Source organism: Hylobates moloch, unplaced genomic scaffold (assembly GCF_009828535.3).
Source record: "Hylobates moloch isolate HMO894 unplaced genomic scaffold, HMol_V3 SCAFFOLD_4, whole genome shotgun sequence".
NCBI lineage: Eukaryota > Metazoa > Chordata > Mammalia > Primates > Hylobatidae > Hylobates > Hylobates moloch.
This window is the reverse complement of record NW_026652279.1, coordinates 122,505,405-122,529,349: the sequence shown is the minus strand read 5'-3', so window position 1 is coordinate 122,529,349 and position 23,945 is coordinate 122,505,405.

The following is a 23,945-nucleotide window of genomic DNA, read 5'->3' as shown; positions in this document are numbered from 1 at the left end:
GTTAATTGAAGTGACTTACATTGTCTTACTTCTCTACTCCAATTCACTGATACCCTTTGGTTTTGCCTGTCCTGTCTTCTAAAGGCACTCTTTATTCACATAAATTTTCTCTTAGAGTTCCTCCCAGACTTTGAAAGTCATGATATAAAAGTGCAACACTTAAAGGTAACAATAAAAGCTATGGGATTTTCTTGGCAGTCACTGATCTGAAATAAGAGTGTGACTAAGTTTTGGATGGAAATTTTAGGAACCAAAGCACTGTCAAACTTAACGTCAGTGTCTGTATGTGGCTTTCAATTCATATTTAAAACACATTCAATTGTTCTTGCATAAAAACAACGGGGATAGTGTCAAGATAATTGCAAACTGAATCAGAAGAACAGATTTTGCCAGATTCTGATTCTCAGAATTCTGAGTCTCACTGTGGAATGTGCTGCCTTGTGGCCCTGACCAGGGCATCTTACCTCTCAAGTGGCTTCCTGGCCTATTCCATGAGGATGGAGACACCTGCCTCACTAAATTGCTGTGAGTGTTGAATGGGACAAGCTACGTTTGCTTTCTCTGTCTCACTTGAGAGTACAGATGTGTAATGGGAGGATACAAGGTTTACATACTATGGATTCCACTAGTGTAATATAATAAAACTATGATGATGTATTTCTTAGATTTTAGAATCCAAGTAATAATTGTAGATGGAAAGTGATCTTGTTACAATATAAATGATCCCAATTTAATTTCTGACTATCACAGAATAGAGGCACAGAGGGCAATCTTTTGTGTGGAATAAATTGTCAATATCTTGAGTTGCTTTTCAGAAGTACATGTGAATCTAATTGAATACAATTAATGTGTAAGTATTTCCACATCTGTAGTGCTTATCTGTCCAAATTGATCAACATCAAATGATATCAGCATGAAAATAAACCACGTTGAAAGTTATGTGTGGAAGGGGGAATAAAGGCATGAATGATGGCTTTTGCCAAACAATAACCAAAGACTCTTCATTCACTCCCTCCTTTGTTGTCCCTGATCAGCATTATCCATACCATGAAGTTTGTAACAAAAGAACAAAAAAAAACTAGAAAAAATGAAAACAAAGAATCACCGTACTTGAAAGCTAACTATTCTTTTTTGTAAAACACTTAAAATATTGATTTTCTGAATCCCACACTTTGAGTCATCATCCCTGAACTATTTGCCAGATGCTGAGTAAGCTTTTTGAATGCATTATGTCATTAATTTCCACATATGTAGGAACTGGGACATTAAAAACTTAGGGCAAAACTAAGAGGTAAAGCCAAGATTCCTCCAGCAAAGCATAAGATAAAGTAGTGCCTTCCATCACTTTGGTGTAGGCACTTTAGTTAGCATGTAGTCTTTTTTTCTACTATCAGCAATTGCAAAAATTGCACCTCCATATTATTACACTAAACTCATGCAATACGATTTAGAGTATCCACGCATTACTGATTATGAAAGCTGAAAATCTCAAAGATGATAATACCTTTATATGAAATATAAAATTATCCTCAGCAATTGGAAAACTTTAAAAGTAAATATCTGTGTGGTAAAGGAAGGTGAAAAAGAAGAGTTGTTCAGAAAAACGTATTATTTTAACACTACCAAATCCTCCAGTTCTGAATCTTCAAATAGGTAGAATGCAACCTATTTTTATCTTCTATAGAATGTACACCTTTTTTTGACATTATTTCATAGTAATGTCTACCTGATCTAATAATATGAAAGTGACAGGCTTATAATGAATTCTTAATTCCCTGAATCTCACTTCTAGTAGTCATCAATTAAGGCATTGGTTTATAAATGTATTTTCTCCATGAACCATTAAAATTTTACAGGAAATTTTAGAAGACAATAAGTTTAAACCTTCAATTTCACAAGAAATCAATAAAATTTATATTATGGATCTCAGGAAGCCTAAAATGCCACAACAGTGTTTGGATGTTTTAAAGAAAAATAATACTATACCAAGCCCATATTTCTTAGAAATGAAAGAGAAAGAAAATTATCAAGGCCCAGTTCAGGTATCAGCAAGCTCAGAGATCATGAAACTGAAAGAAGTAGTGGAGCTTAATTTTCTATCAGCATTTCTCTAAAATAATTTGTGCTTTTTAGAAACTCTTCTTTGGTTAATTAAGTGACTGATCCTCTGGCTCACACCTTCATGTATTTCTTGGGCTTCCTCATTGAATGGAGGAAGTGAGACATTCTTTGATTTTCAGGAGATTTTCTGAATTTTAAGAGATTTTCAGGATATCTGGCAATCTTAAGCAACAAGCTCTGGTTATTTGGCACATGACTTCAGGATTAGTGCCACATCCTCTTGGTAATTCCTTTTTTGAAGGAATTTCTACATGAAATCCATGATGTCAGTCCACGTTTTTCTGTATAAGCATTACTCCATTCCATTTTTGCCTTCTTCACATTCACCACTGAGTCCATATCACCCACTGCTAGACACTGCTTCCTCCTCCTGCTCTGATCCCTCCTCTTCGCATTTAATCAGCATGTCAGAATTCCATTTTATGCCATTGATTGTCATTACATCCTCTTACTTAGGAAAAGGGAAGGCACTGCCTTTCTTCTTTGTGATCTTCATACGTCATTGCCCTTGAATGATATTTTCTTCCATTTCTCCAGTGGGTACAAATACTTTTCCTTCAAATGCCAGGAAACATACAGTCTTTTTGTGAGACCTTCTTGTCTTTTTAGTATTGCATTTTGATAGTCCTCCAGCATTATTTCTTCTGCAGATCTTGTTAAATTGTCGTGTCATAATATTTTTAAAAATCTCCCTTTTTCTGTGAGCAGTCCATCCCTCCCTCATCCTCCAGCAAGGAGATAGTACTTTGAGTTTCCTTCACTCAAGAAGAGCGAGGGATTACAAGGCAGAAAACAGAAATCCTTTGTTAGCCTCTGGACTTACATTTCCAAAATTTTCTAGCTATTAAGGAGATTATTCAAGTTATATTTGAGGCAAACAACTTTGGGGCGGGGAATTTGTCTTTGAGGAAAAACCATGATGAGTAAGAAGAGAATAAGGCTGGAGATGGGATTTGTGGGATGCTGTGTGATGCTCCACTGGTTGGATACCTGGGGACATATTAGAGATGTGGAGTCTGAGAACAAAGGCGTCTGTACTTTATCTGCTGAGCTAGAGACTCAGGGAAACAGCTGGGTGAATGCTTGGGCTCTGCAATAGGGGGCTACTGACAGCTCATATGTCTCAATGAATACCTTCAGAAAACAGATCTTCTCCTGCCCCAACACACTCATAGCCTTGGATACACACGCTCCTGGGATTTAATCACAACTGCAGGAAAACAGAAAACATCACAAAATATGTTTTTCCTTCCTGATGGAATCAGGGTTTAATATATAAATGCTACAATTATAATTATGTCTATGTTTTTCTTTTCTGGTGGAATTAGGGTTTAATATACAAATGGTACAATTATAATTCTCTCACTCTCTCACTCTTTCTCTCTATCTCACTCTCTGATGAGCTATGAAGCTCTTGAAGGCAAATGAGACATGTTAATTATTTTTGTGCTCTACTGTCTAATTTCATTCATTAAAAATGGTTGATGAATGATAACCATTTTTTTGGTTGATAAAAAACAAATATTGAATGAATACAGATTGTTATAACCTAGAAGGCAGAAATATTATCTAAACGTTAAGCTTCAAAATTAGAACACAGAGGAGTATATTGATCAAAAATTTATTATGATCACAAAAAAGTTTATAATGATCATAAGTGTATTATGATTATTAACAATGATTTTTAGAACATGGTGTTTTATGGACTACATGCTTGGAAACACCTTAATAGGTTTTGCTTGTCATTTATCTCTATAAGCCATTTCAGAAAAGTTATTCTTTTGAATACAGGGTCTATGTTAGTTCATAATTTAGTTCATAATTTCCAACACTGTAATGAAGTAAAGTGCCTGGGATATTCTGAATCACCTTCCTGACAATGCTTTAGAGGAATTGCTGATGAACCTTATAAAAGACTAAAAATATTTGCATGTATAAAGAAGATTGATAAATGTATAAAAATATATCTATTATAAATTAAATATTTTTTAGAACCATCACTAAAATTCCATCACGGAGCATTGATAAAAAGAATATTTTAACTTTTCATAAGTTAACTATGATTTTCTAAAACCTCAAACAGAGCAAAAGTTTTAGTAATATATGATAGCTCCTAGAAATTCAGAAGAGTAATTATTAAAACATGTTTTAAACTTAAAATAGCTATAAGACTTCATATTTTAAGCAGTGTTATAAATTATAATCTGATAAGCATTTTTTTTTGCTCTAAACTAAATGATCATCCTATGAATGATGGAGGCTTTAACCAGAATAATCTGTAATATTTTTGAAATTGCCTTATAGGTTGTCTAATTCCCACAGTGGCTTATTATAATTTCAGTGCTACAGTGTGAAGTGCTACTGTCCTTTAAGAATTGGGGCTCTACTGTGACTGAGGCAGCTTATTTTAACTTGGTCTCCTGTTAGGAGAAGTATTTGATTCTTTATTTATTTCTTTTATAGTCTCAGGTTATGTCTCAGATTAATGGGCCTAATTAAACCAAAAAAAAAAAAACCATAAGAAATAGGAGCCCTATTTTGCTGATGCTCCTACTTTTTCATACCTTTAGGAATAACCATTCTTATTCTATTATCCTACTTGATCACACTTAATTATGTTAGTAAAAAATTTTTATAAAAATCCAAAAGGTATTTATCATGACATTGAAAAGTTGTTAAAGGTTTTCTTCTTGGATAGTTTACCTTAGACAAGAGATAAACTGAGTGCAACATGAATTAAATTAAGTGAAATAAATTTTATTGGAAACCACCATTTATGGCAGAGAGACTTTCCTTGAACTGATGAGTGATAGACACAATCGGATGCTAGGAAAAATATAATGGGTTATTTTTTATTACAGTCAAAATGTATCAAATATCTGCTACTCACTCATGATTCTGTAATGCTCTATCAGAGTGATGAAAGAAATCACAGATGCACCCTATAGCTTCAAACAGTTTACTCTGTGGTGATGATGTGACTATAAAACATCAGTGAAGAATATAAGGTAGAACATAACCACTAAATTACCTGATACAGACAATATAAATACTGGTTGAGAAGATTTAAATCAATCCAATGAAACTGTAGACAAGACGAGATTTGAGGCAAGCTTTGGAAGATAGATAGGATTAGAATAGACAAAGGAAAGAAAAGGACATCATAGGTGAGGCTGATGAAAGATCAAAAGCCGTAGGTCTGGTAAGAGCATGCTGATTTAAGATACAATGTGGTAAAGAGATCAGCTTAACATGTGGAAAAGTGTGGTGAAATTAAGGAGGACTTTCAAAACCATGCAAAGTATTGACTTAAAGAGCTAACAACCATAAAATGCTAATTATTTCTAAATCATTGAATGGCCTGATGGTAATAGTGACAGTGTTGATAAGGTTGCTAATAATACTTTGTACTATGAGGTTGCTAATAATACTTTGTACTATGACTTATGCTACTAACATATGTAAAAACATAGGACTATGCTTGGTACATAGTACAAAGTCTTATGGTACTGTGTGCCAAGCATAGTCCTATGTTTTTACATATGTCATCCCACATTAATCCTCACAAAACCTTGTAATATTTCATACCAATTTTACAACTGATGAAACAGAAATTGTTTTAGGTCATATAAACTGTAAGAGTCATAATGAGGAATTCAACTCAGATATGTCCTAGCAAATACACGTAAATATTAGGTAAACTTTTTACTGAAAATACAGACAACATTAAGTAGGAGGTAATTTATCAGAGTGCACGAGAAAAATTAGACTAAATTTCTAAAAGAAATTCGAGTAAAATAAGATATTTTAAAAATCACACATGAAGAAATTGTGGCTTATAATTGGTCTGCATTTCATTGTGATAAATCAATGTCTCTCAAAATGGAATCCATTCACTGTTCACACATTCATAAACTTGGTTTGCTCGTTAAACAACAATAATAACAATAGCACAACATAGATTATTGAGCTTATTCAAAACAAAATGAATAATAATATTTTGGTAGTGAGAATGGTGGGTTTAACAGCCTTAAGAAGAATTGGCATGTACATTGACAATACCCACACTGGGATGCAGAAGTAATCATTCTTCCTGGTATATATATAAAAATATAATTGATAGAATTTAGATGTACCTCATGCTATTTCCTGGACTCTCTTCCCAGAAAGATCCATGATTCTCAGGTTGGTGTAAATCTTTCATGTTTTACCTTTTAAAAATAAATTAATATAATTTAATATATATGAAATTACTTTGTAAATTTACTCTACTGTATATATAATTTTATGATTTAATTTTGACAGCATTGTGTTTTTGAGGTTTTAAATGAAGATACATGTAGATCTGATTAATTTTTATTGCTTTTTAATATTCAATTTATAATAAAAACAAGGCTTATTTATCCATTCTTCTACTGAGATAGGTTGGTACAGTTTTGGAGTTTTTTTGGTCCATTTATTAGAGTTTCTCAAGTATATGCTTTCTGGTGAAATTGCTGAATTCAGGGATACACACATACAACTTTATTAGGCAACAAAAAATTATGTATAAGAATTTCTGTGTATCCTCAGTTATAATAAAAGTAATTATGCAAATTGAAAATGTTTTCCACTATGGATATGAAATGGTATATCAGTGTTATTTATTAGCTGTTCAAATGAGAAAACTGTGAAAATAATTCCCTGTGTTTATTGGCCATTTCAGTTTCTGATTCTTTAAATTGCTTGTTTTCTACAGGTTGTTTATTCTTAATTTGCTTATTGCTTTGGTAGAGTTTATTATATGTTTTGATTTTTTAAAAACCTATTGAAAATATAATCTGTGATTTGTCTTTTCCTTTTGTAAGGTTGCCAGCACTAATTATGTTAAATAAATTCATGAGGTAAGATACAGTAGAAAGGAAAATCATCATTTATTCAGTAAAGTTTTAAGGGCCAGACAGTATACTAGTTATTTGGGGATGTCTTGTTTCAATGTAACTTTAAATTCAACCTCCAGGCTATGCATTACCACCTCAACTTTGCTGATTGCACTGAGGTTCAGAGATGCTAAGTAACTTGTCAAGGGATTTGGATCTATGAAGAAGAGGAGGAAAATTCCAAGCTAGTTTTATTTGGCTCTATAACCCACTTTTTTTTTTTTAACAAGGTGAATAATAGTTACGCTTTCAACTCTTCAGCACTCATTCACATAGATTCGTTAACTTGAGTCCCATTAAATTGCAGTGATAACAAGGATATGTATTATTAACCCTGTTTGATCATTAATTTGGAAGATAGGGGTGAGAAATAATTCGTCTAAAGTTACTAGCAAAAGTACAATTCAATTTAGCCTTTGGATCCAGTGCTTCTTCCATTGACCTTCCTTAGGTTGACATAAATTGGCATCAGTGATACATATGCTCATGACTAGTAAAGACAACATTTTTTAAAATTAACCTTTTAATGCATAAAATTAACCTCATAATGCATAATATATGCTGTGTGAGTATAGATTACATCAGTCTTAATACTAATATATTTGTATCTACTTTACTAATGTGTTTCCTTCATTGACCTTAGTCATATATTGACCTTAGTTTTAAATATTTTAAGATATTTACTTCATTTAATATCAAAAAGAGATTGAAAATTTAGCAAATATTTATTTTAAAATTAAAAGTACTTTTTTGAACAAGAGAATTTTATATTAAAGGAAAAAGACTTATAAATCCAGAGTTTGGATAATAAAAAATAAAAAGAATCAAGTAAAGCAAGGAAAAAATTATATATGGCCAGAGAAAAGAGTTAGAAATTCCTCATATAAACCATTCACATAGTGCAGATAAAATCCATGGCTTAAATAACTTATGTGCTTTTTCTTTTATAAAGTCGGTTGTTGGAGGATTGAGAATTTAGTCATGCATTTTGAAATGATCTTTTAACACACATTGGTTTTGTTTTCTATCCAATTCAATTTCGAACAGATACTTGTATGTTTCTAGAACAATGCAATACAATAATATAACATTTAGTACTTTTCGCTAAGTTTTATAAAATAATTCTGAATGGCAAGTTACCACTCATCAGACCTGCTACTCCACTTTTCGAGATCTCCTAGAAACAATGGAAATTCAGGATATATATAGATATGTGTGTATCTATATATAGAGAGATATATATAGATATGTGTATATCTATATATAGAGAGATATATATAGATATGTGTCTATCTATATAGAGAGAGACATATATAGATATGTGTCTATCTATATAGAGAGAGACATATATAGATATGTGTATATCTATATATAGAGAGATATAGATATGTGTATATCTATATATAGAGAGATATATATAGATATGTGTATATCTATATAGAGAGAGATATATATAGATATGTGTATATCTATATATAGAGAGACATATATAGATATGTGTATATCTATATATAGAGAGATATATATAGATATGTGTATATCTATATATAGAGAGATATATATAGATATGTGTATATCTATATATAGATATATATAGATATGTGTATATCTATCTATAGAGAGATATATAGATATGTGTATATCTATCTATAGAGAGATATATATAGATATGTGTATATCTATCTATAGAGAGATATATATAGATATGTGTATATCTATCTATAGAGAGATATATATAGATATGCGTATATCTATCTATAGAGAGATATAGATATATAGATATAAATCTATAGAGAGATATAGACATATAGAGAGAAGGGTCATGTCTCATCTATAGAGAGATATATATAGATATGTGTATATCTATCTAGAGAGAGATATATATAGATATGTGTATATCTATATATAGAGATATATATATAGATATGTGTATATCTATATAGAGAGAGATATATATAGATATGTGTATATCTATATAGAGAGAGATATATATAGATATGTGTATATCTATATAGAGAGAGATATAGATATGTGTATATCTATATAGCGAGAGATATAGATATGTGTATATCTATATAGAGAGAGATATAGATATGTGTATATCTATATATAGATATATAGATATGTGTGTATATATAGAGATATATATAGATATGTGTATATCTATGTATAGAGAGATATATATATTTATATACACACACATACACACAAATATTGAGTTTTAAATGGATACACTATACAAAGTCAATAAAAAATAAAATGACTACCCTTTATTGCTTGGCACCAAGTATGTTTCTAGTACTATACTAATAGATAAGTTATCTCATTTAAACTTTACAACCATTCCCACCAAGGGAAGTACTAATATTCCAATCTTACAGATAAACATAGGGAGCAACATAAAAATTACATAATTACACTGTGGAAAATAACTAAAAGTTGAGTTAGGATTAAAATCTGAGCCTGTCTTTTTTTTCAGTAAACTATACCAGCTCAGGCTACAAACTCCATTCACCTTATGCCTAATAGTTTGCATATTTTTTGTAATGAATGAATATGGGTTGCTCTCATTTCCATATGTAGCTTCCCAGTATTTCCCATGTGTGTAAATCTTTAAGATCTCCCATAGCTGAAACACCATTTCTCTCCCTCTGTTTATTTCTTCTTGACTCCAGCTACTTGGTCAATGCAAAGTTGTAATTATGTTGTTTCTTATAATTCTGGCTATGATTGTTAGCTACTTATCCTATTTCCCATGTGATATTCACAAATGCAGATCAGAAGAGACTGAGGATGATGTGTTTGCTGTCAGGGAAAGAAAGGTAGGGCTTAATTGCTTTGTATCCCCTTGGGGTCAAACACATCTGGTTCCTCAGTATCCTAATTCATCTCCTTGGTTTTCTCTAATCAAAAGTTTTAATGTAATAATTTCAAATATTCAAAGCTATTTTTATGTTATTCATAATATATTTTTTTCAAAATATCTTTTAAAACGTGAGGAAAAATTCAAAGAGCTTTTAAAGATGACCATTAGTTACTTTTTAAATTTTCTTCTTACAGTTTAAAGAAAAGTTCTGGGTTGTATATTAAAAGTTGAGGACTATATCATTTCAGAGAGGAGTCTGATATTTGGTGTGCATTTTCTAATTATTCATTTAATGTGCTTCTGCCATTCACAATGTTTTGGGATTGTTATTTTATTTTGATGTTCCTGAAATATGTGCAAAATGTAGTAAATGCAATAGATGGCTCTAATTATAAATCTTTCACTTACATTTTAAAAATAATGCCTAGTTTTAAATATATCTAGTTTCACTAATGTCTTTACTATTTAGAAGATGCTTACATAGAGATAAGGAGAAATCTACGTTGTAAGTTTGGTAAAAATATATCCTTTTCCATACGTTATTTTCCACATCATATTAGATTTATAAATTAATGCATTGTTGGTGAAGAATTTTAATTGGTAGTACAGTTATCTGTTTCTGAGCATATCCTTCTTCTTTCTAAACATTAGATTAAAAATCACTAAATATTTTTACTTCATATTTACCCCAGCCTGAAATTCCATGATTACCTTGAAGTTGTGGGAGAGGCAATTTCAAGGAGTGGTGTTCTGACCAAACTTCACTCTCATTCAGTTTCCTCAAGTTTGAAGGCGTGTTTCATCTCCACTGATTTAAAGCTATTGGATTTGATTTGTATTTTCAAGAATGGCTTTGGAGAGTTTTGTTTTCAAACGCTGAAGAAAAATTGAACCCACCAGACTTTGAAAATCAACAGTAGACATAATAAAATTCTTCAATGCCTCCCCACAGCCTTCAAGACAAAATCCCAACTCCTTCCTATGGTGAGAGAGCCCTCCCTTTATGACTCAGTAACACTCAGTTCCTCCCACCCTGAACAAAGCCATTGTCTCAGCCATACACGATGATTATGGGCCCCAAGTGCACAGGTTCTCTCGGACTTGTGTACCTACGTAGGCTTTACTTTTACTCACAGTGCGTTCTTTCTTTAATCGGCTTTCTTCCATCAACACCTCCACACCACTGAGGAAATTAACTAACTAAACGACCCTGTGTGCTTGAATAATGTAGCAAGAAGGGGCCTGAAGAACACCATCTAAAAATCAAGCTATGGAAACAAGTGAATCTACTTCTGAATGTCAAAATGGAACTTCTTTCTTTCCAGAGACCTATGTGATCACTGGGCACCATCTCATTTATGCCTCACGCTGACTAGAGACTTTTTTTTTTTTTTTTTTTTTTTTTTTTTTTTTTTTTGAGACAGCTTTTTTTTTTTTTTTTTTTTTTTTTTTTTTTTGAGACAGAGTCTTGCTCTGTCCCCCAGGCTGGAGTGCAGTGGCGCGATCTCGGCTCACTGCAAGTTCCGCCTCCCGGTCACACCATTCTCCTGCCTCAGCCTCCCGAGTAGTTGGGACTACAGGCGCCCGCCAACACTCCCGGCTAATTTTTTGTATTTTTAATAGAGACAGGGTTTCACCATGTTAGCCAGGATGGTCTCGATCTCCTGACCTCGTGATCCGCCGCCTCGGCCTCCCAAAGTGCTGGGATTACAGGCTTGAGCCACCGTGCCTGGCCACTAGAGCCTTTTTAACCTTGAGTCTGAAATTAATATTATGAATTGTAATTAGTACTTACTGTGCATGAGGTTTAGGACCGCAGAAAGTCTTATATTAAGAGCACTGAGAAGAAGGCCTAAATAAAAAGTTTAAAAGCCCCAAATGGGAACATGCCAAATAGTTTTAAGAAGGACATAAAGTTATCTTATTTAGGTTATCTCCCTACCCCCAAATCAATATGTACGAAAAAAAATTTTGTGAGTTAAAAAAATTTTTTGTTTTATCTTGGTTGAGGAGTGGATAGAGGATTAGTAATACCAATTAGACAGTCATAGCTAACACTGTCATGATTTAGTCCAAATAAGAGAGGACAGAATTCAAGAAATGGTGATAGTATGGACAGAGGAAAAAAGATTTATATTACAAAATTTGAACACTTTACTGATGAATTGATTTGAGGGAAGTAAAGATAGATAAAGAAAACACAGATGACTCGCACATTTATTGTTTCAGCAGTAGGGAGAAGGCAGTGTCATTTCCTAAGATGTAAAAGACTGAGGTGAAAATTAGGAATTGGAGAAGAGAAGAGATTGCAAAAACTGAGAGTGAGTTTACCCACTGTGAATAATGAATATTTCAATAAGCATTAGGGGAAAAATCATAAACTGCATCACCTTTCTATAGTGCTTTTTGAGAGCAGTGCAAATTATCAGAAATATTGCTACTGCAGAAATTCACCTCAATAGATTCATGAGTTAAATTTCCCCACAAGTTCCAGGTCCCCATTATTATGGCAGTAAATTATTTCATTAATATTTGCTAAACTAGTTTTAATATAATTGCTGTACTTCATGTATGAATGTCCATTTCTGGGAAAAAGAATACAACTTATTTGGATCTAGTAATTATAAAATATAGCTATGAAAAATATTTATTAGCAAAACTCTGTAGGGGTTTTGCCTGTAAGGGTTTTGGCAAATTGCTCCCAATAGTGCTTTTAGTAATGACTTTATGTCTTCACAAAGCAGAATGTTAGAAAGAAGGTAGTAGTTACCAGTAAAATTGAGTTGAGAAATTGTCAAAAATATGGAGCAGCTCATAAAACAGAATCTTCAAAGTGACATGTACCATTTGAAACCTTAAAATTTTAACAAAAGTGAAAATTATGTACAAAGATTTTTACATATTACTTTTATTTGACGAAGCAAAAGATTTACTTTAATGCTCAATGAAAACAGTGGGGACATGTAAAAACACATAATCAATTCCAATGTTTTTAAAAGACAGACTAATTAGGGCACAAAAATGGGTCTGTGCAACAGAAAATATGTACCCCATAAAGTGCATAAATAGATTTTTCATTGATGACAAACTTTGAAAATCATAGGAGTATCTTTAGAGTATTTTCTGCCAACCTGCCCAGTGAACCTATTTGTTGCCTCCAGAACCCACTCATTACCTGTTCTTTTGGATAGGTATTGCAGCAGTTGCTATCCATATGTTCAAAATTCTAAGAAAATATATAAAAATTACACGTCAATCTTATTGTAAGTGTATCTATGAAAATGAAACATACAGTGAGTAATTCCAGTGCTCCTCTTCTTCAAAAAGAATCACTTCTTATAAAACCACCAATTGAAGCACTGGCTGTTTGTGAATTTTGTTTTGTTTTCCTCAGATCAGTCAATCAGATTCACCAGAACTTTATGTGTCACCCTTCATTTGGAAAGGAAATTCTCCATGTAATAGGGAAAAAAGTATCTTTTCTAGGACTTGGTTCACTTGTGAAATTCAAGTCATTTTTGTAAAAGCTATAGAAAAGTCCTCTCCTTTTTCTAGGTAGAATCACTATAGATGTGAATATGTATTTGTTGTAAAAATGAGTGAATGATCAGATGGATGCAAGACAGGGCTTTCTGCTTCTATTGAAGCCCCATCTATGTCTATGTCTCAAAACATCATCCTGCAATCCTGTTATAATAAAGACAGGTTGTCATTCCTCTGGCTCAAAACTCCCAAATAGCCTCCCAGCTTACCCTGAGTAAAGTCCAGTCATTACCCTGATTTACAAGGCTTGATAAGACTGAGACCTCATTTCCCCCTTGACTTCACTTCCTTCTATCCTACCACTGCTCACTTTGCTCCAGCCCCTCCCCTCCCTCTTTATTCATACCCAACCCACCACATATACTCCAGATGAAGGCTTTGCACTCTGTCATGCTCTTCACCCAGTGTCAACATGCCACACTCCATTGCAAACTGCAAACTGTTTACTAAAATGTAACTTTTTCAGTGAAACATTTCCTGACTATTTTATTTTAAAAGCATGTCTTCTAATACTCCTTGTCTCATTCTCTGCTTTATTTTTCTCTATAGTATTTATTGCCATTTGACATTCCACAAATTTACGTTTCCCTTTTAATTTGCCATAATTTACAATCTAAATGTATGCACAGTCTAAGAGGATATGGTTTTCTGTGTATTCTGTGGACCCCCTGCTTAGAAAACTAGCACATAGTAGGCATGCAATAAATATATTTGAATGAGTGAATGAATCAAGGCAACTGTCTTGACAACTGTGAGTACTTACACAGTTCTTTTTGCAAATGGACCCCAGAAACATATAGTTGTTTTGTTTAAAGCAATGAATATTTTGCAAAAACATTGTTACCAGGGAGATTCTCTCTAGACACACTTCGATTTCAGCCAAATAAACCAGTAAACTGAATCATGAGTAGAAGAGTCAATGGTCAAATATATCCCACAGCCACTAATGAAGTTTATTAAAGGCTTGTGCATAGACTCTAAAATTATACAGTCGTTGGTCAAGGAAAACTTTCATTATCCTCAAACTAAAAAATAGTCATCATAAAGCTGTCCACAACTTCTAAGCAATGGGCTTTTCTATGTATAGTAATCTCTCTCCCATTTTGGGTCTTATCACAGTAGTTATCTACATTCCTTTCCTCTGAAACGATAAAAGGAAACCCATGTGAAACTGGGATTGCTGTTTACTTTGCAGTGGATGTTTTGATTGCTATTACCTTCTACACTGAGTAGAAAAATGGTGGTATTAAAGGATATATAATGACCTGTTAGCTTGGCATGACTAAGAATAAATAAGTAAGAATATCTTGAAATAAGAGGTTCTTTTTCATGTTTTAATATCTCACTCATGGTGAGCCATCTTTCCAATTAGTGCGAAGTATGGCCCACAGGTGACCCAGTGATGAAATGTCTTTACATTCTTTTCAAAACTTGTCAGTAAAATGGATTAACAAAAGGATAAGTGACACTTATAAATTAATTTGGTTAACTTCCAAGCATACCAAATTAAATAAGCTTTTGCCTACCTTGATTTATAAATGATTACTTGGTCTTTATAATAGCCAAAAAGATAATTTTTATTGCAAAATATCCTTCATAAAATTCCTATGAAAGACAGAATTTCTTTTATTTCCCAAGTCTGCTAGTTTTCTGGAAGTTATTGGTTTTATTAGCTTTAAAGGTTCATGTTCATTGGACTCAGATCCAACAGAAATCAACCAATGTTCCAAAGAATTTGGGGCTTCAGTTGAGATAAAATTAGTGGGTCTTTAACTCTTTGCCATTATCTATCCTAATAAAAAGATGTTAATTAATTGCCTGATTCATTCCAGAAATATTTATTAAGCACCATTAGCTAGATATTATTTCATGTTTCTCTTCATTCAAGACCTTAATCTCTACATGCCAAAACAGCCAAAACAACACAGATCACTGAAAATTTCATAAAGGCATGAACAGACTGCGGTGAAAGCTCAGAAGATGCTCTGACTCTCATGGGCTGGGAGAGAACAAAAGGCTTTGCTGAGAAGATGAGTATGACAATCAGTTCTTCTAGAGAATAACTAGTCTAACTCAAATTCACAAAGGAAAAAAGACCTGATAGCCCCTTATTCCTATAGAGTGGAGATTTTTTGGTGGCTTTTTTTTTTTTTCATTTGGATGATACAGTATGAGAAATAAGGCAGGATATTTCAAGAGAATCCAGGGCAAGGGGATGCCAGGGAGAAAATCAAATGGCACGTGTGGACATAAGTAGGGATATGTGTGTGTGTCTGTGTGTGTGTGTGTGTGTGTGTACAAGTGTGCTAGTCCCCACTGGACAATGAGAGAGTTACTGTTGTACTACCAATAGAATACTGTGGTGGTCCTGGCCAGGTCTTCCGGACTCTGTGCCTTCTTTGTCTTGGAAATAACCAAAAGTGCATGCCTACAGATTGGTTATCACTGCCCAGTTGCAATGTGACTGAGCATTGCTCATTAAATATAGAACATGTGCACAGTGGTGCTAAGTGACATAGGTAAGGAAACTACCAGGTAGGTAGATAATATTAGGTCCAGAAGATGTGGCTTGGTAAGTGCAGTTTTTCAACCACAAAAAGTGATAGTTTTGGAATAACATGGCTACAACTCACTTATTCACAATTTACCCCAACCAAAGCATCATTGCTACCAAACCAATTCCCCTATGATTTGATTGATAAGACTGGAGAACCCACCCTCCCTGAACATTTCTTAGCCTGATGATTCGCCAAAAATATCTCTTGAGCTCATCTCACTAACTCTAACTTGCATGTTTATTTTAGGAATGAAAACACGTGAGTGTTCATCTTCATGAAGCCTCAAAGCCAGTGCTCTGCACCTTGACAGCAATATAAACAAAAATGAACATATATGCCTGCATAACTATGAAAAGGGTGATTTAATAATGCTCTCTGAAACTTGGCACGTAACACTCCTTAAAGTATCAAAAAAAAACAAGGTAAAAAGAAATACATATTTTTGACTAGAGAAACATGAAAGGGGATGAAGGATGTAGTATAAAAAATTATTGATAATTGATAAAAAATTATTGATAATCACTGAAGATCGCTACCATTTAGAGATACAAATTTCTGTGATAAATGCGGTGGCATGACAGTATTGTCAAATTATTAGGCAATATGTGGGGAAGAAGTATTTATGTTTCACATCCTTGATGGTGATTCAAGAGAGACAAAAACAACAGAAATGGCAAGTGGTTTCATTTTGAATCATGATAGCTGTCTTTGGTAGCTGCCCAGAATACTGTGCTAAGAAAGATCTCAATATTATGCCCCAAATCAGCTGAAAAGTATAAAACAACTCATGATCATGACCGTGGAAAGGGTTAAGGTAAAACGTGTTAAGTATTTGATTCCCATTTCACCAAGAAAAACAATAATCACTTTTAACATGGTAAAAAAGTTAACAGAAATAGGCAGTCAAAGAATGAATAACTCTTTTTTTTTTTTTTCCACGGTCATGATTTTAGGAAAGACTAGCATTTGTCCCAAGACCTAATGGCTTATTTTGCTAATATCTGGTAGCTTTGTTCTGACTTGGCAGGATGTCAGGATATCATATTAATGGAGACAAAACAGAACTTATTAATGGAGACAAAACAATCCAATGTATTGGATAATTGGAAGAAAAAAGAAATTAATTAGATGATTGTTTGAAACTCATTAGATTTTTGAACCTGTTTGTTTTTAAATTTTTGGCGGTCTAAGTAATACTTCAAGTGATTTTTTGAAACTCATTAGATTTTTAAACCTGTTTGTTTTTAAATTTTTGGCGGTCTAAGTAATACTTCAAATGATTACAAGTTCAAATGACAAGAAATAAGAAAAAACTCACAAAAATTTATTCAAGCTATAAAAATATATATATATATCTATATAGATATAGATATATATATATATTTTTTTTTTTTTTGAGACGGCGTCTCGCTCTGTCGCCCAGGCTGGAGTGCAGTGGCACGATCTCGGCTCACTGCCAGCTCCACCTCCTGGGTTCACGCCATTCTCCTGCCTCAGTCTCCCGAGTAGCTGGGACTACAGGCACCAGCCACCACGCCTGGCTAATTTTTTGTGTTTTTAGTAGAGACGGGGTTTCACCGTGTTAGCCAGGATGGTCTCCATCTCCTGACCTCGTGATCCACCCGCCTCGGCTTCCCAAAGTGCTGGGATTACAGGCGTGAGCCACCACGCCTGGCCTAAAAAGACATATTTTTGCATTATTTTTCTACCTGAAAATAGATGACTCTCACTTGATATTATTGAATGTGTTTCTGTTTGTTTCAAACCTATATAAAAATTTTTATAGCAAAAATTTAAACTAGTTACAAATGTTTCTCTAATTATCACAAAATTATCTTCACGAGCTATATTCTCTTATTTGTCTCAGCACAGTGGTATCGTCTGGTTCCTTGTCACCTCCTTGACCTCTAAATTTTGGAGTTCATTCCTTAGATCTCTTTATATTTATTTATACCTACTTCCTAGGTTATATGTTGGCTCAACTTACCAATTATATACTGCCAAGAACATGTCTTCAGTCAAGAACTTCCTCCTGAACCCCAGTTTTTGACTGCCTACTCAATATCTCCAACTGAATCACTAACAAGAACTGAACATGTCCATCACCAATATCTTAATCTTTCCCTCAAAATATGCTCAGTCTTACCCAGTTTAATCATGGCACCTCTGTCCTTCCAAGTGCTCAGACAGAGCCTTCAGCACTTCCTTGGTGTTCTCTGTTTCCTTTCCATCACCTCTCCAATCCCTTAGCACATCCTATTGACTCTACCTTCAAAATATATCCAGAAATCACTCAATGCTTATTATTTCCATCACCAACACATTGTTCAAGGCCACCATCATCTTGTGTCCAGTTTATTAATGAACTTCCCAGCTACTTTTCCTGTTTCTATCCCTACTTTTCCAGAGTCTATCATTCTCAACACAGCAACTGTATCAGTTTCCTATTGCAGCTGAAATCACGATCATAAAATCTGTGGCTTAAGACAGTAACTACTTATGATTTCACAATTTTCACAAGTCAAAAGTCCAGGACAATATGGCTCAGCTGGTTCTCTGTTTAGGTCAAAATCAAGGTGTCAGCAGAATTGTATTGCTTTTGGAGACTCTAGGGGAAAATATGCTTCCAAGGTCATCCAGGTCGATGGCAGAATTCAGTTCTATGCAGTAGAAGTCTGAGGTTCCCAGTCTTCTTTCTGGCTTTCAGTTGGATATGTCTAAAAGTTTCCCACCTTACTTGGCTTATCCCTCCTTCTTTGATAATCAAAGCCAGCAAGGAAGGGTAGTATTTTTCTCACACTTTTTATCCTTCCTCTGCCTCCTTCTTCAGCCACATCTCTCTGACTCCAGGAGGAGAAATGTCTCTACTGTTAAGGGCTGAAGTGATTACAATGGATCTATCTAGATAATCCATGATCTCATTATCTCAAGTCCTGTTACTTTTCCAAAGTCCCTTCACAGCAGTACCTAGATTCATGTTTTATTGACTAACCAAGGGAAGAGAATCTCGGAAAACATCTTTGGAATTCTGCCAACCACAGTAGCCAAAGGATCCGGTTACAATATAAACTAGACTATGCTTTTCCTCCGCTCTATAGTATATAATGATATCTCACTTCATTCAGTGTAAGAGCTATTTTTTAAGAATGTTTTACAAAGGCTTATGCAATCTCTTCTCCAATTACTCATGACTTCATTTCTTATTAACCCTACTGTTCATGGTTTCCTCTGAGGAGAAGACTTTTTCTTTTTTTGGTAGGGGGGGAAGGTTTGGGACAGAGTCTCACTCTGTCACCCAGGCTGGAGTGCAGTGGGTCAGTTTTGGCTCACAGCAACCTCTGTCTCCTAGGCTCAAGCAATTCTCCTGCCTTGGCCTCCCAGATAGCTGAGATTACAAGCATGCACCACCACACTCAAATAATTTTTGTATTTTTAGTAGAAATGGGGTTTCACCATGTTGGCCAGGCTGGTCTTGAACTCCTGACCTCAAATGATCCTCCTGCTTCGGCCTCCCAAAGTGCTGGGATTACAGTTGTGAGCCACTGTGCCTGGCCAAGAAGACATTTTTAAATACTTTACTCTTTTTGAAAAACTTTCAGTACATTAAGCATTCTTTTATCTATGATTTTAAGAGTACACTAAATTTTTAAAATTTAATTTGTCTAAACTTATGTTTCTTAATCTCAGCACTATTTACATTTTAGGCAGAATAATTCTTTGTTGTAGAGGGGTGTTCTGTGTTATAAGATATTTAATATATCTCTGGCTTCTACTCACTAGATGCATTCACACTCTATAGTCCTGATAACCAAAATGTCTCCAGACATTGCCAAATATCTCCTGGGTGCCAACATTTTCACAAAATGTTAAAATAAGAATGGCTATGATACCACAGGCCCAAAGATACTCATGCCCTTAAACATCTCATTTCAGGAGTTTCAGAATTTCTTTTTTAATACATTTTGCATAAATTTTACTGTGGAAAGATAAAACTGAAATGACAGCAGATTCTATATTAACAAACAACCTTTATTCAATTAAAAACATAAACATAAGCTAAGATAAAAAAATTTTTTAAAACAATGCTTAATGAAAAAGTAAAAAAACTAAACAAATGGGTTACAGTAATTATTAGCACGGAGAAATATAAGTGAGCTAGTAAACAATATATAATCACATCATCAGTCCTTTTTATAATAGGTTAAGAAAAACCTGTCTTTATACAAATGCCAGATATTAATATCCAATCTCCTGGCTTTAGGAAATCCATTTTCAATAGACTACGGCTGCATGTTTAAGAAGTCTCTACTGAATATTTAAAATGCATCATGAATAGATTTTAAATAAGAGCTTAGTGCATGTCCTCTACCATTCAGCATAAGGTTAATTACTATAGAACTCTAGGGTACTGCAAGACGTGGGAAAATAAAGCTCTAATAAATGAATCCAAGTTATTTTCAAATGTTTTGATGGAAAAATGATGTATGATGTCATGGTCACATGTTATTTCTGATATCTGGACAGGAACAAAAGTATCAGTTCAGCAAGAGTGTGAAATCAAGGGCGCATTCTAGTTTCAGCAGCAGAAAGAGAAAAATAAAACCTTCAGGCACAATGACTAGCCACAATGATTTCAAAAGTTATTTCCAAGGTCATTAAAAAATTTAATGTACCTTTAAATTACAAATACCATAAAAGCACAAAGAAATGTCTTCATTTTCACCAGCATGTAGGTATACTGAAGACATTCAGAAGTAAAAATTCAAAATCAACTATATAATTACTAAGAATATGCTAGAACAAATTAGCTATATCTAGACTATTGTCAGAATTGACATTTTTAACAATTAACATTCTAACATTTCTTTCTAAAACGACTTAACATATATGTAATTCCATGTTTTCAATTAAATGAAATTAAGAATATTTTAATTAATATTGTTTTACATTTAGAGATGTCTAGCATCAGGTATTTGGAGAAGTCTTCATTTATCAATGTTCATTCTGTCATTCAGCCAACATTTCCTGAGAGTCTTCTTTGTGCAGGTTTTGTTCTTTGCAGTAATGAACAAGAAAGAAATGATGCCTCTGGTTATAAATCTTGTGTTCCAATGGACAAAAAAGATAAAGAAAGAAATTAACAAATAGTGAGTAATAAAACAAAAGGTAATGATAGCGATAAGGAAAATGAAAGACAGGGTCTGGGAGTTGATTGAAGAAGGCTCATTGAAGAAGTGATTCTATACCAAGCCTGAATGAAGAGAAAATCTCAAAGATTCCAGGAAAATAAATAACTAGTGTTTTGTATGAAATCAAGCGTTTCTTAGAAGTAAGCTATAGTCTCATATCTCAGCTTTGAAGTTCAACGCACAATGTTTCTTCCTAGAATCAGTCATAAGAAAGATAAAAGAAGAAACCAGAAGATGCCAGCCACAGGGTCTTTTTATTACCATGTCAGCTATTGTCATAATTTTACATATATCCTAGAAATATGAAGCTTTTTTTATCACTTAGTGATTCTTCAAAGAGCAATAAGTCCTGTGATTTCTCAAATGAAAAGTGGATGTTTGCACTCAAATGGTTGAAGCACTGTGGAAAATTTAAAATTTCAAAATAAAAATAAATGGTAATCAACTAACCAATGACAGTTCAGAGGGGATGTAAAAATCAAAGAGAAAGAAATGATTGAGATCAAAGAAATAATGAAAACATTTGTAGGTTCAGGAGTTATGGGAATTGGGGTTAGGAAGAATTACAAATAAGAGGATCGTGATTGTCTTGCAATTTTGAAGAACATACCCACTTTAAACTGCCCTGTTTTCTTCAGAGCAAACTGGTGTCTGTCTGAACATCTGTCCTGAATAAGTTTGCAAAACTTTTTCTATAAAAGGGAGTCTAATATTCATGAGTGAGAACCCACTTTTTATTTTTAGGAAGAAAGTTATAAACAGCTCCTACTTCATGAAAACTCCATGCCTCTCTAAATATGCCCAATCCTTCTATACTCATTTAGGAATATGAGGGAGTCTTACATTGAAGTGCTAGAAAAAGCTGAGGCTGTGGAACTAGGTAGGAATACAAATGAAAGAATAAAGCAGTTGACTATCTGTTGATATCTTAAAAGGCAAATGAAGACTCTTTAAACTTAAAATCGATTCTCTGCTCCATTGTGATTCATTTGTAAAATATACCCCTACCTCCTCCAAATTTTATTCCTAAGACATAACTCCCAAGAGTATCACGTTAATTATAAACATTACCTTTTTACAATTATCAGTTATTAAACATTTTGTTATTAATGTAATCAGATTATTTTCCATGTTTTGCATCCAAAGGAATAACTTTTCCATTTGAATTATGAAAATTTTCTGTGTGCTCTGAAGGATCTGAATAACTTTATGATAAAAAGATAATGGAAAATAGAAACAAAACTAATCTTAAAATAAAAATTTAACAGAATGAAAAAATTTTAGCATTTAGTTCCCTGAAATACATTGCCAAATCATTTGTAAATTCCTGTGAATGCCTGTGTGTAATACACATTATTCATAAGTAATTTATTCAGAAGTTCTTCCTCCCTATTTTCAATGATAGAGGATTGCCCCATGGTTAATGCATTTGTGTAAAAAGTGAAAGAGATCTATAATGGGGGCATACGGCTTTGCGATTATTTTAAGTATGTGTGCTTAAAAGTGATGATTCTGATCTCTATGGTGATATATGAACAACTTCCACTTGGTAGATGTGTTAAATTTCTCAGCATGTTGGAAGATCATTTTAATGTAGGAAATTGTAATTTATTGTATGTATATTTGTTAACTGGCATAGTGATTCTTAAGATGAAACACTTTTCCTTCTCACTATGCCTGGTATCACTAAGTACTTGCAATCAAATATCATATCTTTATGTAGGAAGAAGTTAGTATTAAACATTGACATTTTAAGTATAATATGACAGGGTGATTTGTTACCAGCGATTTGATAAATTGCAGTTTAGCATGAGTAATTTCTATAAGCATGTATAAATGAACTGTGGACAAAAATATTGTTTACAGAATTCTGTATTTGTGTATATTAATTGCCTGGGTTTTCAAGGATGACTGATGCATTATAATTTAAACTTCAAATACCCTTCAAATTAAGAGCCTGTGCATGAATTTAAATCCTTACAAAGAAATAGCTTTAGAAGCTCTACTTTTTCATTTTGAGGATACCTATAAATATAAAGCTCCCTCTTTTTTTAAAAAAAAAAAAAACTAAACTTTAAAAGCCTACTGAATACATTTTTAAATGCACTTATCCTGAAAAACACAGTTTGTGTTAATGGGTAAAATTTCAGGGTTAAGGGGGAAAAATAAGTATCCCAAAGCTTCAAAATTTTCATCTTCAAAATCAAGCATTGGTAGTAAAATAAATGAAATGAGTGTCCCCGACTCTCCTCTTAATAACAATACACTTAATTTAGGATGTGTGGCAAGTAGCTCTTTTCAGTGAGTCAGCCCAATTTTAATTATCTAAATGAACCAGAATAATCAACTCCAAAAATCTCACTTAATTTGTATCTTAAAACAATCTTTTTCCAAGTCTCCGAGTATTTTGTAGCTAACTGAACCAAGAATTCTGATTTTTTAAATATTTTTTAAAGACTTTAAATAGTTTTTCTTTACCTGTTTTTACAGTTTCACTTCCATTTCCAGACAAAATCAAGGAGCGCTAAAAATAACAAATGTGACTAATTCTCAATTAACCTGCAATAAAGAGAAGGCAAATAGGGAACCAGCATGATGGAATAAATTACATCTACTGATAGTTTAAAAATCCAATTTTAACCATTGCTTTCAACCTCCTCCTTATTAACAAATAAAATTGGACTTCTCTGAGTTCCACTTCCTGTTTCTTCACCTGAAAATTTCCCTGATGGGGTTTGTGACATGAAGA